This window comes from Stegostoma tigrinum, unplaced genomic scaffold (genome assembly GCF_030684315.1).
Source record: "Stegostoma tigrinum isolate sSteTig4 unplaced genomic scaffold, sSteTig4.hap1 scaffold_162, whole genome shotgun sequence".
Classification (NCBI taxonomy): domain Eukaryota; kingdom Metazoa; phylum Chordata; class Chondrichthyes; order Orectolobiformes; family Stegostomatidae; genus Stegostoma; species Stegostoma tigrinum.
Window position 1 is genome coordinate 413,867 of NW_026728103.1, and position 18,969 is coordinate 432,835.

Below are 18,969 nucleotides of genomic sequence, written 5' to 3' on the forward strand. Positions count from 1 at the left end.
AGGTTGGACTGGTTTTGGGATGCAGTGGGTGGGGGGGAAGAGATGGGCTGGTTGTGTGGTGCAGTGGGGGGAGGGGACGAACTGGGCTGGTTTAGGGATGCAGTAGGGGAAGGGGAGATTTTGAAACTGGTGAAGTCCACATTGATACCATTAGGCTGCAGGGTTCCCAGGCGGAATATGAGTTGCTGTTCCTGCAACCTTCGGGTGGCATCATTGTGGCAGTGCAGGAGGCCCATGATGGACATGTTATCTAGAGAATGGGAGTAGGAGTGGAAATGGTTTGCGACTGGGAGGTGCAGTTGTTTATTGCGAACTGAGCGGAGGTGTTCTGCAAAGCAGTCCCCAAGCCTCCGCTCGGTTTCCCCAATGTCGAGGAAGCTGCACCAGGTACAATGGATGCAGTATACCACATTGGCAGATGTGCAGGTGAACCTCTGCTTAATGTGGAATGTCATTTTGGGGCCTGGGATAGGGGTGAGGGAGGAGGTGTGGGGGCAAGTGCAGCATTTCCTGCGGTTGCAGGGGATGGTGCCGGGTGTGGTGGGGTTGGAGGGCAGTGTGGAGCGAACAAGAGAGTCACGGAGAGTTTGGTCTCTCCGGAAAGCAGACAGGGGTGGGGATGGAAAAATGTCTTGGGTGGTGGGGTCGGATTGTAAATGGCGGAAGTGTCGGAGGATGATGCGTTGTATCCGGAGGTTGGTAGGGTGGTGTGTGAGAACGAGGGGGATCCTCTTGGGGCGGTTGTGGCGGGGGCAGGGTGTGAGGGATATGTTGCGGGAAATGCGGGAGACGCGGTCAAGGGCGTTCTCGATCACTGTGGGGGGAAAGTTGCGGTCCTTAAAGAACTTGGACACCTGGGATGTGCGGGAGTGGAATGTCTTAACGTGGGAGCAGATGCGGCGGAGGCGGAGGAATTGGGAATAGGGGATGGAATTTTATTCCAGTTCCCTCTCCCCATCCCCCTCTCTGATGAAGGGTCTAGGCCCGAAACGTCAGCTTTTGTGCTCCTGAGATGCTTCTTGGCCTGCTGTGTTCATCCAGCCTCACATTTTATTATCTTGGAATTCTCCAGCATCTGCAGTTCCCATTGTGTCAGCATACACTCCACAGCCTCCTCTGCTCGAGGGACGTATCTGTGCTCGGGTTCCCACAAATTCAGCCCTGGTTTCCCAAACGTCCTCAGATACGCTTCATCAAGCTCTTCTTGACCTCCAACAGCACTCTTCTGTCGTGTGGACTCTTTTTCAGACATCGCTCTTTATTTCCCTGAATTTACTCGTCCTTCCGTCTCGATAAGGCAGAGGGTTGTGGGTCTGCACAGTCAGTACTTCTCTCCTGCCCAAGCACAGCGCACGTGTGATGGCGGTGGCTTCGGTCCAATAGAAAGGAGGGGGAAGGGCTGGAGGACTGAGTTGGAGAGGTCTGTCCTCTAGCCAATCGGATACAGCAAGGGGCGGGGCCGTGCGGCGACACGTGATCAATCTTAACCGAAACAACTGTGGATGCTGTAAATCAGCAACAAAAACACAAGTTGCGGAAAAAGCTCAACAGCTCTGGCAGCATCTGTGAAAAAAGAAAAAAAATTAGAGTTAACGTTTCGTGTCCGGTGACCCTCAGAACAGCAACGTTCCGGCCGGTGTTTGCACGCAGGCGCAGCGTCTTTCTGACCGCCGTAAGCTGCTGATTGCCGGTTTTGTCGGAGCTGTTAAAGGAACAAAGAATAAGCTGCTGGGGAAAACAGTGAAGGTTAGTGTGGTCTGGGAGACTTTATCACCGCATGTGTACAACTGTAGATCCCAATTAGAACTTCTTGGTCATGCGTTTTTAGTAAACTGACAAGGGCTGCAGGTTTCAGGCCGCGAGAGGCCCAGGTTACCGCCAGAATATTTGTTGGCCCCAAAGCCTCGCGTGTTTCGGACAGAATGGTCCCTGCTTTGCACTGAGGACCTGTGGGTTGGAAGCGTTTTCTTTCTCAATGAACGACCACGGTAAATCTGTACTCCACAACTTAAAGGGCTCTCGTATCTTTTCTGACCAGAATTGGATGCAGTGATTGACTGTGACCCTCACCAGAGCTTTATCAAGGTTCAGCATCTTTTCCGTGAGTGTGTCCTCATTATCTCAATCATTTCTTGAAGCCAGAGTCATAGAGCCTTCAGACCCTCTAGAAACAGACCCTTCAGTCCAAGCTGAACATAATCCCAAACTGAACTAGTTCCATCTGCCTGCTCCTGACCCTTCAAACTTTTCCCATTCATACACCTATCCAAATGCCTTTTCAATGTTGTAATTATACTTGCATCCACCACACCCTTATGAAGTTCATTCCACACACAAGCCACCCTCTGTGTAAAAAAAAAGCCTCGTGACTTTATTTAAATGTTTCTCCTCTCACCTTAAAAGTATGTCCCCTAGTTTTGAAATTCCCCATCTAAAGACAACTACCATCAACTCTATCTATAGCTCTCATTATTTTATAAACTTCTATCAGATTGCCTTTCAACCTGCTACACTGCAATGAAGAAAGTTCCAGCCTATCTTTATAGTTCAATTGTTCCAAGCCAGGCTACATCCTGGTAAGTCTGTTCAGAACAATGTACAGTTCGATAATATCCTTCCTATAACTGGACACAGTATTCCAGAAAAGGCCTCACCAATGTCCTGTACAACCTCAAGATAACATCCCAACTCTTGATACTCCAAGGACTGAGCAATGAAGGCAAGAATGCCAAATGCCTTTTAACCACCCTGTGGGTATATGTGATGCAATCTTTTAAAAACAAATGTACCTGCACCCCTAGGTCCCCTGTTCTCAAACACTACCTAAGGCCCTACCATTAATTGTATAAGTCCTGCCCTTGTTTGTTACACCAAAATTCACCACCTCACGTTTATTCCGATTGAATACAATGTGCCATTTTTTGAGCCCATTTGATCAAGATCCCTTTGTAATCTTAGATAACCTTCTTCACTGTCTATTATGCCCCTATTTTGGTGTAACCCATAAACTTACTAACCGTACCTTCTATATTCTCATCCAAATCAATTATATAAAATGACAAAAGAGGATCCAGAATTGATCCTGCTGGAACCCTGCTGGCCACAGGCCCCCAGTCTGAAAAGTAACCCTCTGCCATTACTCTCTGGCTCCTGCTGTTAAGCACACACATGCACACACACACCCCCTTTCTATTGTTCCTACATCACCTAAAACCTAGAACAGTGAGCTGCCGGTTTTGTCCATCTCACAGACAAGTTTCTGTCATAGCTATGAGTTCATCAGCTTTAACTTTTAAGACTCGTCGCATTGAAAAGAAAAGTTCTTCAGAGTTACTACATATTCTGATTCTCTCGTCTTTCTTTTGTAATTGCTGTGCTCTCCTCACATTCAGAACGTTCCTCATCAATCCTTCTGTTTATGCTGGTATGTGTAATTCCCCCACTCCCCATCTCTGTCAGTATAAAGTCTCCTTTAATGGAATGAGCAAAGCTCCTTGCTGAGATATTGATCCCTTTCCAGTTTACATTAGACCCATTCTTTGTCTTTTCTACCCCGAAAGACATTCCAATTGTCCAAAAACCTGAATTTCTGAACAATACACAAGATTTTCATCGATTTTGTCTCCTTTAACCTTGTTCTCCCTACCTCGTTTGGCATTGGGTGTAAACAAGAAAGTATGACTCGTCAAGTTTTTAAAAAAAATATTTTACCGAACCGATCAAATTCACTTTGTAGTGCTTTTAACCTTTTCCCAAAAAATGTCATTGCTATCAATGTGTAGAATAATTTCTGGCCTCTCAATCTCACCTTTGACAAGAGATTTGAAATGTTTAGCGACGTCCTTAATCTGAGCACAAGGCAATTAACAAACCATCCTAAATTTACACTCACTGCTATAGAATTTCCTGTTTAAGCCTCTGACAGGAGAGTCCCCTACAAAAATAATTCTATTAAATCTCCTGAAATTCTGCATAACAAAAGAATCATTCCAAGTGTCGAAAAAGTGACTGGCCATTCCGTTTTCCTCAGAGAGACCACGTCCTTCAACAGTTCCAAAAGCTGAATATCTGGCAGAGGGATAGCCACCGGAGACATTCTTACTTATCCTAACAGTCTCTCATCTCTCCTAACAGTGCTGGGTCGTACAGCCGAACACATGTCGAACTCTGAAACTGCAGGTTCCATTAATGAAGCCCAAGATCCTAGACAGTCTCCTCAATGCATTTTAGTTATGTTCTCTCTCCGATAAAGATTTGTACATAGTAACTCCCCGCTCCCTGCTCTTTGCATCTGTGCCATTCAAATATATATTCCCCTTCCACGTTGTTTCCCTCAAGATGCATAAACTCACTGTGTGTTCTAAAGAAGAGATGTTCACTCAAAATATTAACTGTGGCTCCACTATTCCTGCCACTTGGAAAACAGGACAGTACAGCACCGGAAGAAGCCCTTTGGCTCACCACATCTGTTCTAATATTGATGCCACTCTGAAGTAATACAATCTGCCTGTACATGATCTATATCCCTCTCTTCCCTGCCTGTTCATATGTCTGCCTAAGTGCCTCTTAAATGTCGTGATTGATCGTTTCTGCTTCTATCACCTCCCAAGAGAGTACATTGTGGCCGCCTATCACTTCCTGTATAAGAAACGTGCCTCATACAACTCTTTTTAACCTTCCCCCTCTAACCTTAATCCATTTGCCCCTAGTATTTGTCATTTTCACCTAAGGAAAAAGGCTCAGACTGTCCACTGTCTCCCTTTCAGGTCGCCCCTCAGCCCCTCGCTCTGTATAGTGATAACGATCCAAGTTTGTCCAAGCCAGGCAAAATCCTGGTAAACCTCTTCTGCAACCTTTCCGAAGCCTCCACTCCCTTCCTGTAATGTAGTGATCGAAACTGCACACATCACTCCAAAGGTGGCCGAATTACAACTTTCTATTCAGCCCCCTGACAGAAGAAAGCCAGCATGCCATAGTCCTCCTTTACCACTTTATGCATAGGTGTTGCCACTATCAGAGAGCTATGGACTTGGACGTGAAGCTCCATCTGTATATCAGTGCTACTCAGGGTTCTTCCATTTATTGTTTACGGTCCCCTTGCAATTGGCCTCCCAGAATGCATCCCCTCATAGTTACGTGTGCGTGTGTGTATGGTCTCAGGTCTGATCCTTGTGGGACAGCGCCAGCCCCGACCTTCAGTCAGAAAAACACACTCCACAACTGTTGGGTGAAATATCAAACAGGAGTCTTGTGTTCTGTGTTCAGCAGCAGGGGCAGCCTTTATGCGGAGCTCCTCAGCAGTGCATTGTGGGAGATTTTCTGGTGCTGTTTCACTCCCCCTAACCAAGTGCAGCATTTTTATGCATTTCACATTACAGCAATGACATGGAATGTTATAATGTAACTGTTAGCCACATTTGCCTAAGCGATACATCCAGTCCAGTAAACACATGGTTAATGGCTCTACAGAACTTGGTGCTCCCACATTCTGTTGATGTTTACCTGATTCCTTTATTATTTGCCTTTAGAATACCTGTTGTTAAATCACATTTCAATCCTGACAGTTTTATACTCCTTCCCAAACATTTACCAGCTGCACCACATTAATTACCAATAACCTCAATACTCCCTTATCACTGAGGGCTCTTCCAAATTTTGTTGGGCTTTATTTTCGCTGTTAACCCGAACGCATAAGATTAGAAATGATATTAATTTCTACTACTTAGTGTAAGTTCTTCCAATTGGGAACATCCGCTCTCTCACTTGGCCTGAGAAATCAAACAAACAAACAGTCTCTCTGAATTGCAGTTCCAGTTACACACCCCAGCACTCAGATGTGGCCAGTGAGTTTTGAATCAGTATTTAACTCATGGATAAGTCTTTACTGCCTCTTCTCGAAACACTCTGCATCACTAATTTTCTTTACTTAGTGAGAGAGCATCAATTAGAATTCCACAGATGAGAGTGAAATTCAATCTCTTCACAAATTTACCAAGTCATTAAAAGAAATTTGTTTATATTCTTCAAATTTCTAGGCACCATAACCGCATCTTCACTCTATTTTGTAATCTGTTTCTGCCACTTTTCCGTTGATCACTGGGTGGTTATCCTTCTGCAGTCCTAATTACTGCGTTTTTACAGCCATCTTTTGTCCCCACTCCTGGCTATGTAATGAGAAGGTTAAATTGTGAAATGTGTGCAGCACATGACTCTAGGAGTGATAATGATAGAAATAGGCTTCATGGCAGTATGGAAAGGGAAGGGGTGAAGCTGGCTGTGGCAGGCATGCAGCAAACTGAAATAAGAATGAAAGTGAATTGATTAATATGGACCCCAATAAGTATTACATATAATCAAGCCTGAATTATGGGCTTAGGACAAAGGCCATTGAGGTTTGAATATGAATAATTCCCAAAACGGGTAATGGCGGTGGCCACCAGCCTGTAAAGAACAGGAACCCAACGCAACTTGCCATAAGGGTGAATGATCGTGTTTGGACTTTGTATATCTTCACTTGGGACCACTGCTTCCACTTTGGCCCCCACTTTTTCATATCTACAAGAGTGCATATCTCACTGTAATAATCACCTAGTAGGGTCTGACCCATCATGGTCACAGTGGCACATGATGGGATAATACTTTCACCAGGACCTGATCTCCTGGATTAGGAATGCCAGCTCGAATGTTGCTATGCTCCCTTTCTAAATCTCTGATTCTCTGTCCGTCTCCGACTTCCCCTCTCAGCTCATGCAGCTGTTTTGCCAGTTCGCTCTCAAATTGTTTCACCCTATTATTTCCTTCGCACATTTCCAGTTGTTCTCCTACCACACCCTCCCGCAGCTGCATAGCCTGTCCAGTCACAAATTCAAAAGGGGGTCAACCTCAGCCGCTTTGCTGGGGTTAACCTCAGTTTCATTAGAATGGTGGGGTGTACTCTAAACCATCCTTACCTGGTCTCTTTCAGGGTCTTAGACCAGTTTCCAGTGTTAGGTTAATTTGTTCGACGTGAACTTTGGGGCTGGTATGGGAGATGGAACCTCCATTCAGTACCGAGCAGCACACATACTGTTTAATTACTTTCCCTGTAAATGTGTCCCTTTTTCAGAATTTGCAGGGGAATGCTTCCACCCACCCAGTAAATCTCGGGTGAGGCGGCCATGCAAAATTACTGATAGCGTGCGGGGATGTGCAGGCTCAATCGGTTAACCATGGTAGTTGTGGGGTTACAGGGTGGACTGGGTCCCTCTTCAAAGGGTCAGTGTGGACTTGATGGGCTGAATGACCCATCCCAAATGTAGGGATTCTACAATCTATGATCTAAGAAAAGACTGGATCAGCTGGGTTAGAGACCGGATCGACAGGATGTGTACTCATTGGAATTTAGTAGAATGAGGAGGGTATGGCATAGAAACATAAAATTCTCATGAGCTTGGACGGACTAGGTGCAGGAAAAGTATTCCGGATGATGTGGAAATCTCAAACTGGGGGTCACAGTCTAAGAATAAAGCCTTTGGGACCGAGATGCAGAACAATCCCTTCACCAAGAATGTGAACCTGTGGAATTCTCTCCCACAGAAAGCTATTGGGGCAAATTAATTAGATATATTCGAGAGGGAGCTGGTCGTTTCCCTTATGGCTAAAGGGAGGAAGGAGTATGGAGAGAGGGTAGGAATGTTATGCTGAGATTACACAATCAGCCATGATCATACCGAATGGTTGTGCAGGCTCAAAGGGTCAAATAGCCAACTCCTGCATCTACTTTTCTGTTTCTATATGCTTAGACATTTAGCATTTATTTTTCTGGGGTACGGAACCCGTTGAATCCATCTGCAATTGTTCCCATGAGCCCCCTGGGTTATGGCTGCTGTCTGCATTTAATCTTGATTTGTTTTCCCTGACACTGTGTGTCCAGAGTCTTTGATTACATTTTATTATATTATCCCCTACTCCAGGTCACTACCAGCAATGAGGCATCTGATATTGCATTTTATACCACCCAGCATGGGCCAGCCGATGGTATGTGGTGGCACTGTCTGATCCTATGTCTTCCTGATTCCATCTTGTCCTCTCAATGCCCCACCCTTTTCCCATTCACATTTTTCGTGTTGTGGGGCTGTTTCTTGAAATGTCTTCAAACTTTCTTCTCTTCCTCCAGTAACTGCTGCCACTGCCACTTCCTCAAATATCTGTACTGTTTCAGTAAGTATTTTAGCTGCCTGACCCGCACACTCATTGCCCTGTTGTGGGGTTTCTCCTTTCCTGTGAGCTCGAATCTTCATTACTGCTGCTTCAGTCACAAAATTAGCTGCTTCCATCAACTCTTTAATCTGGCCTTCGTGCTGTATGTGGCCCCCAGACAAGGTGACATACCCATGCTGAGGCCAGGCCAATGTATGATCGTGAACTATACCAAAGACATCAGGACTGTGTGTGTATATGTTGACTCTCTGGCTCCTGGCTGATATCAGGTCTTTTAGTAGTTGTGCCAGTTCTGAACATTTTCCGTATAATTCCTACAATAATTAAACAACCCTCAAGTTTGCCTTACTCCTTTCACGGTGTGTGACTGGGTCGTTTAAAATCACATTCTTTTGTTTTTACGGGACTATCCTGTGTCCCTACCTGACTGATATCGCAGACACATCATTCCCTGTCATTCCAATTTGCTTTGTGTGGTTTAATTTTAAGCCCTGCCTAGCACATGTGACTCAATACTCTATTGAAGATCCAGATATGCTCTTTCTGACTGACTAAGGTGATGAGGTCTTGGTAAGATCAATTTGGCGAATTCCATGAGCCATACGTCAGTGGAATATGGCTGGATTATTGTGGAATTGCCAGAACAACTGGGAACATGTGTGCTGTTTTCCTCAGAGTAAACAACAGCTTATTCTGGGATTCCAGGTCCACGGGAACGGACCTGGACTGAGATAGTGCCCTGTTGCGATTTCAGCCCATTAAGTACAGTGTGCTTTTGCTACTATAGGATACACTTCAGTGACAGATGTGTTCAGGGAGGTATAATCAATAGGGAGGCAATCTGAGTCATCAGGCTTCAGTGAATTAGTTTGGGATGCTGTCGGCCTGACCATTACCTGCTTCAGCCAATTGTTCATGATCACAATTGCTGCCTCCTCAGCCCCAGCTTTGATGGGGTATTGTTTTTGTGGTGGAATGAGAGGCCCCTTGATCTTTTCCAGGGTTTACAGATAATAACCCATGTTCCTGCTTGTGAGTGGGTCCCAAGTGGAACTTCCCAGATTGCCTGACTGTCCCAGTCTCCCAACAGTGTCGCTACTCTGGAGACGCAGCCTTCTTTTTCCTCCTTCCCATGTCCTGGCTGGAGGGTCCCCAGTCGTATTTCAGGAAGCTACAACATGAGATGCTTCTCATTGTTTTCAGAGATCAACCCCCAGAATGTCACATTCCCAATCTGCATCAGAAAAGGTTCGCTTCCTCTATCACTGAGTCATCGAGATGTGCCGCATGGAAATGGACCCTTCAGTCCAAGTCTTCTATGCCAAGCAAACATCCTAAATTCATTTAGTCCCATGTGCCAGCATTTGGCCCACATCACTTTAAACCGTTCTTGTTCATATACCCATCCAGATGACTTTTAAATGTTGTAATTCTACTTGCATCGACTGCTTCCTCTGGCAGCTCATCACATACATGCACCACCCTCTGTGTGAAAACATTGCTCCTTTAAATCCCTTTTAACTCTTTTCCTCTCATCTTAAACCGATACCCTCCGGTTTTGGACTCCCAACCCTGGGAAAAAGATCTTGACCATTCACCCAATCCATGCCCATCATGACTTAGAAGCCTCCGTAAGCGCTGCCCCCCCCCCCCCCCCGCCAACCCCAGCCTACAACATTGCAGGGAAAATAGCCCCAACCTATTCAGCTTCTCCCTTCAGATCAAACCCACCAATCATGGCAACGTCCTTGTAAATATTTTCTGAACCTTTCAAGTTTCACAACATCCTTCCTGTAACAATGAGATCAAAATTGAATGCACTATTCTAAAAGTGGCCTAAGCAATGCCCAATATGTCTGCAACGTGACACACTAACTCCTAAATTCAAGACTCTGACCTATGAAGGCACACGTACCAAATGCCTTCCTCCCTCCCTTGTCGACCTGCAACTCCACTTTCAAGAAACTATGAACTTGCACTCCAAGATCTCGTTGTGCAGCAACACTCCCAGGGCCTTACCATTAAATCCATAACTTCTGCACTGATTTGCCTTCCTAAAATGCAACACCTCACATTAATCTAAATTAACCTCCATCTGCCACTCCTCAGCTTATTGACCCATGTGGTAAAGGTCCGATTGTACTCTCGAAATAACCTCTTCACTATCCAGTACACCACTACTTTTGATGTTATCTGAAAACTTTACCTCCTATATTCACATGCAAATCATTTACGTAAATGACAAAAAAAAACGTCCTTTTGTCCGTCACTGTCTGTCCAAGGTTTAACTTTGATCCACAACGGTGCCATAGGCACTGCCTTCTCATACTTCCAGGTCATCCCACCCATTGTTGTCCCTCTGTCCATAAGTGGGTGTTTTGTCATCCAACCCATTTGAGTCGGTGTCATCGTCCTTCCCTTCCTATAACTACCATCATGACCTTTCGCTTTGAGCCCTCATGTAAGAGCTGCCACCTTTGCTTGTTCCCAATTCTCATTGGTCATATTTCTGATGGAGGCTGTCAGAGTTACAGCTGCCTTCTCATATTGACATATTTTTCTTGTCTATTCCACCAGGGTCTCTGCTCTGGTTTTAGGGCACCCAGGTCTTAACCCTTCCTGATCATCTTCATGATCAGTTTCTTTTTGCAATCCAATACAATTTGTAACAACCACCCCTGGAGGCCTTTTTTTCTTTTTGTTGTTGTCCTTAGATAGGGCCCATTCAGAATCCGTTTTGGCCGCCTTGGGCTTATGCTTCCCCTCGTGCACCACTTTTCCACCACGATATCCTGCTGTGTGGTTCAACACCTCCCAGGTGTGGATGAGGTCTGTCAATTGTCCACTGAATTCAGCACAGCTCCCTTCTCCCTCGTTGTTCTTTTTATATTGCCGAGAGCAATTCTGGGGTTTACTGTCTGCCTAAAGTGTAGTAAATATTGAACGTACTTAAGTGATTAGGATCCACACAGCTGATCACTGACCGGTTTAATAAACTGCTCACAGAGCAGATTGTTGGAGGAGAAAATAAAAGAGGGGCCGAGAGACAATGAGTTGATATTCATGGTGCCTGTTAAACTGTACAGTGAAAAATATTTACTTTGATTCGTGGATTTGATAATAATGAAACATATTCTATGATTTTTAGAATACAGAAGAAAAAAGTGTGACATTTTAAACTTCACTTAATAATAACTTGACATTCATTTTATATATCTACAGAGCTGAAAGTAGACTGATTATTAAAGTGATATTAATGTGATCACAACAAAAAAAATCATTAGGAGCTAACAATTATTAATAAAATAAGCAATATGATTATTTGCACTAATTCTTGTATTGAAAATCCAGCCTTGTTTAATGCTTCTAAAATACTACGCTAGTCATTGTAATTCAAGAATACAGTAACAATGATGTCAATTTTAAAAAAAGACTTTAATTTTAGCTTCACTGTGATAATGGACCAATGCAATAATTGGATGACTGCACTGTAAACTGTAAAGATATATAATGTCGGCTCTGAGAAAAATAATTTGGTTTACAAGGTGTTCTGTACTTGGAATAATTAGAAATTATTTGTGATTATGAATGAGCCATTTAAAAGATCATTACTGTAATTGGCTAAAAATATTTACATTTTGCTAAGATAATTGGACCAAGGAGCATACAGGTTGAAAATGTGTTTATTCAACAGAATACACGAGAGAGTTTTCCCCAGGAACTAATTGTAAATACACAGCTCAAAGTAGCTTGAAAAATATATAGAAGCCAAATGATCATTGAATTGAAAAAGATTACATAGTTATAACTGACAGTTTAAAAGTCCAAGTATTTTGGCTACATGTTCATGTTGTTGTTCATAGAGGCAACATGTGGATCAAAGTTAAACCTGGATGGACAGTCGGAGACAAAAGGATGCTGCTTTTTGTCATTTACATCAATGGTTTGACTGTGAATGTCGGAGGTAGGTTTGCAGATGACATCAGAATAAGTGGCAGATTTTCATGTTGGGATTCTTGTCTGTTTAACTATAATCTGTTCTGTTCTCAGTGTAAGAGGCTCTTCTTGTGCATGTTGGGCTGTCACTAACAGTGTAATTTACCTGAGAGTCCTGGGATCAGGTTTCCTTTGCCTGCAAATCAGGCGGCCAGTAAACTATGCACCGGCTTTTCTTTGGCGCAGCAGAGATTCATTTCTCAGTGAATAAGTGTTCGATCACAAAGTTATTTCACTCAGAATGGTTTCTAGCACACACCATCCACCAGTGTATCTGGAAAGTTTTTTTTTCTGAACAATTCCAATCTCTACCTGTCGATCTGATGGTACTTGTCAGTTTTATGAGAATTCAACCCTTTGTTGCCGAGCTATTTTTGTAAATGATTCGGTAAATCTATTGCTTCACTGTGGAGTCTGAAGTCGTTATGAGCCGGTTTCACCAGTTCGCCACACTAACTTACCCCGTCTGTCTGTATTATACTTTTTTTAGCATTATCTTATCAGCAAATTCTTTCATTAAAGTGACGAGGAGTGATTTTTTTTTTACGTGACTTTTTTTTCTGTTTAGCATTTTGATTTAAAACATAAGACGATGGTTTGTATTTGTGAGGGGGTGATATTGCTGTGTGCAACAGCCTGTCATTTATGGGATTACGTTGCCTAGAACACAGTGTTCTTTTGTCTCCAAATTACACATGATGTTACTGGAGCACCTGGAAGAAGGATGTGTTCATTGCCGTGTGAATTCCATCAATGCACTTTGTGGAACCTTCTGAAGCCAGAGATACACAAATGTGTGTAGATTTGTTTTCCACACTTAAGGAAGCAATCATTTGCATTTGAGTGATTGAGTCTGGTGCCCCAGTGTTACATTCTTGCAACTGGAGACTGTAATGAAGTGCGACTGAGTCGGCTAGATCTGGGTATCCTGTATTGCATGTGAATAAAGAGGTGTTCTCTTTGCACTGTATGTTATTACCAAAGACAGTGACAGAATACATGTTTGCAGCTATCTTTCTGATAGGAATGTAGCGTAATGGATCAGTCTGAAAGTGGTAGAACAGCCTGATTGCCTGAGATAAACCGAAATATCTTCACTCAAATACCTGTGAATCTGTGATCAGTTCCACCTCAAGAAGTGGATCGCTGACTACATTCCAGAAAATGGTTTGCAACGTTTGTGATGCCAAGGGGATCAAAAAATGTTGCAAAAACTGGATGAGTGCTGAGAAGTCAACAATGATGTGACTCAAATGAAGTGTGGATGCTGGCAAATTGAAACAAAACAGAAAATGCTGCAGAAACCTCGCCAATCTGGCAACACATGTGGAGAGAGAAACAGAGTTCAAGTTTGAGGTCTGATGTGACTATCCTTTGGAACAAACAATGTTGTTAAACTGCAAGATAACAAAATGTGAGGCTGGATGAACACAGCAGGCCAGGCAGCATCTCAGGAGCACAAAAGCTGACGTTTCGGGCCTAGACCCTTCATCAGAGAGGGGGATGTGGAGAGGGAACTGGAATAAATAGGGAGAGAGGGGGAGGCGGACCGAAGATGGAGAGTAAAGAAGATAGGTGGAGAGAGTATAGGTGGGGAGGTAGGGAGGGGATAGGTCAGTCCAGGGAAGACGGACAGACGGACAGGTCAAGGAGGTGGGATGAGGTTAGTAGGGAGCTGGGGGTGCGGCTTTGGGTGGGAGGAAGGGATGGGTGAGAGGAAGAACCGGTTAGGGAGGCAGCGACAGGTTGGACTGGTTTTGGGATGCAGTGGGTGGGGGGGAAGAGCTGGGCTGGTTGTGTGGTGCAGTGGGGGGAGGGGACGAACTGGGCTGGTTTAGGGATGCAGTAGGGGAAGGGGAGATTTTGAAACTGGTGAAGTCCACATTGATACCATATGGCTGCAGGGTTCCCAGGCGGAATATGAGTTGCTGTTCCTGCAACCTTCGGGTGGCTTCATTATGGCAGTGCAGGAGGCCCATGATGGACATGTCATCTAGAGAATGGGAGGGGGAGTGGAAATGGTTTGCTACTGGGAGGTGCAGTTGTTTGTTGCGAACTGAGCGGAGGTGTTCTGCAAAGCGGTCCCCAAGCCTCCGCTTGGTTTCCCCAATGTAGAGGAAGCCACACCGGGTACAGTGGATGCAGTATACCACATTGGCAGATGTGCAGGTGAACCTTTGCTTAATGTTGAATGTCATCTTGGGGCCTGGGATAGGGGTGAGGGAGGAGGTGAGGGGACAAGTGTAGCATTTCCTGCGGTTGCAGGGGAAGGTGCCGGGTGTGGTGGGGTTGGAGGGCAGCGTGGAGCAAACAAGGGAGTCACGGAGAGAGTGGTCTCTCCCGGAAAGCAGACAGGGGAGGGGATGGAAAAATGTCTTGGGTGGTGGGGTCGAATTGTAAATGGCGGAAGTGTCGGAGGATGATGCGTTGTATCCGGAGGTTGGTAGGGTGGTGTGTGAGAACGAGGGGGATCCTCTTGGGGCGGTTGTGGCGGGCCGGGGTGTGAGGGATGTGTTGCGGGAAATACGGGAGACGCGGTCAAGGGCATCCCTCACCTTCCTGGACCGTCTCCGTCACATCCCTCACCTTCCTGGACCATCTCCGGCACATCCCTCACCTTCCTGGACCTCTCAGTCTCCATCTCAGGCAACCAGCTTGTAACTGATGTCCGTTTCGGACCCGCCGACTCCCACAGCTACCTGGGGTGCACCTCCTCCCACCCACCCTCCTGCAAAAATTCCATCCCCTATTCCCAATTCCTCCGCCTCCGCCGCATCTGCTCCCACGATAAGACATTCCACTCCCGCACATCCCAGATGTCCAAGTTCTTTAAGGACCGCAACTTTCCCCCCACAGTGATCGAGAACGCCCTTGACCGCGTCTCCCGTATTTCCCGCAACACACCCCTCACACCCTGCCCCCGCCACAACCGCCCCAAGAGGATCCCCCTCGTTCTCACACACCACCCTACCAACCTCCGGATACAACGCATCATCCTCCGACACTTCCGCCATTTACAATCCGACCCCACCACCCAATACATTTTTCCATCCCCTCCCCTGTCTGCTTTCCGGAGAGACCACTCTCTCCGTGACTCTCTTGTTCGCTCCACACTGCCCTCCAACTCCACCACACCCGGCACCTTCCCCTGCAACCGCAGGAAATGCTACACTTGCCCCCACACCTCCTCCCTCACCACTATCCCAGGCCCCAAGATGACATTCAACATTAAGCAAAGGTTCACCTGCACATCTGCCAATGTGGTATACTGCATCCACTGTAGCCGGTGCGGCTTCCTCTACATTGGGGAATCCAAGCGGAGGCTTGGTGACCGCTTTGCAGAACACCTCCGCTCAGTTCGCAACAAACAACTGCACCTCCCAGTCGCAAACCATTTCCACTCCCCCTCCCATTCTCTAGATGACATGTCCATCATGGGCCTCCTGCACTACCACAATGATGCCACCCGAAGGTTGCAGGAACAGCAACTCATATTCCGCCTGGGAACCCTGCAGCCATATGGTATCAATGTGGACTTCACCAGTTTCAAAATCTCCCCTTCCCCTACTGCATCCCTAAACCAGCCCAGTTCGTCCCGTCCCCCCACTGCACCATACAACCAGCCCAGCTCTTCCCCCCCCCCCCCCCCCAACCCATTGCATCCCAAAACCAGTCCAACCTGTCTCTGCCTCCCTAACCGGTTCTTCCTCTCACCCATCCCTTCCTCCCACCCCAAGCCGCACCCCCAGCTACCTACTAACCTCATCCCACCTCCTTGACCTGTCCGTCTTCCCTGGACTGACCTATCCCCTCCCTACCTCCCCACCTTTTCTCTCTCCACCTATCTTCTTTATTCTCCATCTTCGGTCCGCCTCCCCCTCTCTCCCTATTTATTCCAGTTCCCTCTCCCCATCCCCCTCTCTGATGAAGGGTCTAGGCCCGAAACGTCAGCTTTTGTGCTCCTGAGATGCTGCTTGGCCTGCTGTGTTCATCCAGCCTCACATTTTATTATCTTGGAATTCTCCAGCATCTGCAGTTCCCATTATCTTTGTTAAACTGCAAGTCAGGCTCCAGGTATGAAATAATGTACATCTGACTCAGTCTCTGAAGAAGTCTCTAGGCCCGAACCGTCAGCCTTCCTGCTCCTCTGGTGTTGCTTGTCCTGCTGTGTTCATCCAGCTCTACACCTTGTTATCTCTATCTCTGAAGTTCTTTTTCAGCGAAACAATCTTCCCGTTTGTTTGATTGTGGCACTGAGAGTGCACTACTGAAACAGAAAGGACGCTTTCTGTGTCTCGGTATAAATTAGTGTCTATTGTTCATCGCTGAGACTGGAGGGGAGTTCTGATACACTGGAATCTTCAATTGAAAATGCTGTTTTTTTTTGTTGATCAGGAAGGCTTTCTCCTACGCAGGGAATCAGGGCCACGATCAGGGCATTTCTGGTTGCAGCAGCAGCGCGAGCGGGAGCTTGGAGCAGGGGCCTGTCGGGAAGCCGGTGAGTCACGGTTTTTGAATCTTTAAAAAGCTTACCTCGTGAATAGGCGGAGGTACGCTGAGCAGGAGCCAATACGGGACTGGTGAGTGAGTGAGGTAATATATTTGTGTGGTTGTGTTACCGAAAACACTACCCGGGTTGTGTCTCCCACCCATCCTCCTCCTCTAACCAAATAAAAAAGGTTCTGTGTGCCTGATTGGTAAGGTAACAAGTTTATTTCTTATATTTTTTAAGTCTTGGGAATTTAGAATAATGGGAACGGAGGTCAGGGCAGTTGAATGTTCCTTGTGCAGAATGTGGGAGATAAGGGTCACCACTAGTGTCCCTGCTGACTGCATCTGCGGGAAGTGCACCCAACTCCAACTCCTTGAAAACCGCGTTAGGGAACTGGAGCTGGATGAACTTCGGATCGTTCAGGAGGCAGAGGGGGTTACTGAGAGGAGTTACAGGGAGGTAATCACTCCTCAAGTACAGGAGAAAGGCAGATGGGTTACAGTCGGGGTCGGAAAGGGAACCGGCAGGCAGTGCAGTGATCCCCTGTGGCCATTCCCCTCAACAATAAGTATACCGTTTTGGATACTGTTGAGGGGGAACGACTTCCCAGGGTAAAGCAGTGTGGCACAGGTCTGTGGCACAGAGTCTGTCCCTGCTGCTCAGAAGGGAAGGGGGAAGGGGAGCAGAGCATTAGTCATTGGGGACTCCATAGTTAGGGGGACAGATAGGAGGTTCTGTGGGGACGAAAGAGACTCACGGTTGGTGTGTTGCCTCCCAGGTGCCAGGGTGCGTGATGTCTCTGGTGTTTTTGGGATCCTAAGGGGGGATGGGGAGCAGCCCCAAGTCGTGGTCCACATTTGCACCAACGACATAGGTAGGAAGAGAGACGGGGATTTTAGGCAGAAATTCAGGGAGCTAGGATGGAAGCTGAGAGCTAGGACAAACAGAGTTGTTGTCTCTGGTTTGTTGCCCGTGTAACGTGCTAGTGAGGCGAGGAATAGGGAGAGAGAGGAGTTGAACACATGGCTACAGGGATGGTGCAGGAGGGAGGGTTTTGGATTCTTGGATAATTGGGGCTCTTTCTGGGGTAGGTGGGACCTCTACAAGCAAGATTGTCTTCACCTGAACCAGAGGGGTACCGATATCCTGGGGGGGGAAATTTGCTAAGGCTGTTCGGGTGGGTTTAAACTAATTCAGCAGGGAGAGGGACACCAAAATTGTAGTTCAACTATAGAAAAGGATGAGAGTAGGGTGGTCCGAAATAAAGTTTCAGGGAAGCAAGATGGCACCGGCAATCAAGAAGTTGGATTGAAGTGTGTCTACTTCAATGCCAGGAGCGTCTGGAATAAGGTGGGTGAACTTGCAACATGGGTGAGTACCTGGGACTGTTGTGGCCATTTCGGAGACATGGATAGAGCAGGGACAGGAATGGTTGTTGCAGGTTCTGGGATTTAGATGTTTCAGTAAGAGCAGAGAAGATGGTAAAAGGGGCGGAGGTGTGGCATTGTTGGTCAAGGACAGTATTACAGTTGCAGAAAGGATGTTTGGAGACTTGTCAACTAAGGTAGTATGGGCTGAGGTTAGAAACAGGAAATAAGAGGTCACCCTGTTGGGAGTTTTCTATAGGCCTCCGAATAGTTCCAGAGATGTAGAAGAAAGGATAGCAAAGATGATTCTCAATAGGAGTGAGACAGACAGGGTAGTTGTCATGGGGGACTTCAACTTTCCAAATATTGACTGGGAGCACTATAGTTCGAGTACTATAGATGGGTCAGTTTTTGTCCAGAGTGTGCAGGAGGTATGTCGATAGGCCAACAAGGGGCGAAGCCACATTAGATTTGGGACTGGGTAATGAGCCCGGCCAGGTGTTAGATTTGGAAGTAGGTGAGCACTTTGGTGATAGCGATCACAATTCTGTTATGTTTACTTTAGTGATGGAAAGGGATAAGGTGTATACCACTGTGCAAGAGTTATAGCTGGGGGAAAGGCAATTACGATGTGATTAGGCAAGATTTAGGGAGCATAGAATGGGGAAGGAAACTGCAGGGGATGGGCACAATAGAAATGTGGAGCTTATTCAAGGAAAAGCTCCTGTGTGTCCATGATAAGTATGTACCTGTCAGGCAGGGAGGAAGCTATAGAGTGCGGCAGCCGTGGTTTACGAAGGAGGTGGAATCTCTAGTCAAGAGGAAGAAGAAGGCTTATGTTGGGATGAGATGTGAAGGCTCAGTTAGGGCACTTGAGAGCTATGAGGTAGCCAGGAAAGACCGAAAGAGAGAGCT

At 46.2% G+C, this 18,969-nt stretch overlaps 1 long non-coding RNA gene across 2 annotated transcripts in view; it reads left to right on the top strand.

Moving 5' to 3' along the window:
• Positions 1-1,503: 1,503 nt before the first annotated feature.
• The window catches only part of LOC132207806 (uncharacterized), a 54,017-nt gene continuing 36,551 nt past the window's right edge, over positions 1,504-18,969 (top strand). Inside the window, exons 1-3 of one of the 2 annotated variants that reach the window (XR_009443851.1) lie at positions 1,504-1,746; positions 12,063-12,163; positions 16,591-16,693. This is a non-coding gene — a long non-coding RNA (uncharacterized LOC132207806). The remainder of the gene's footprint in view (positions 1,747-12,062; positions 12,164-16,590; positions 16,694-18,969) is intronic. The other variant, XR_009443852.1, reaches the window with a different exon arrangement.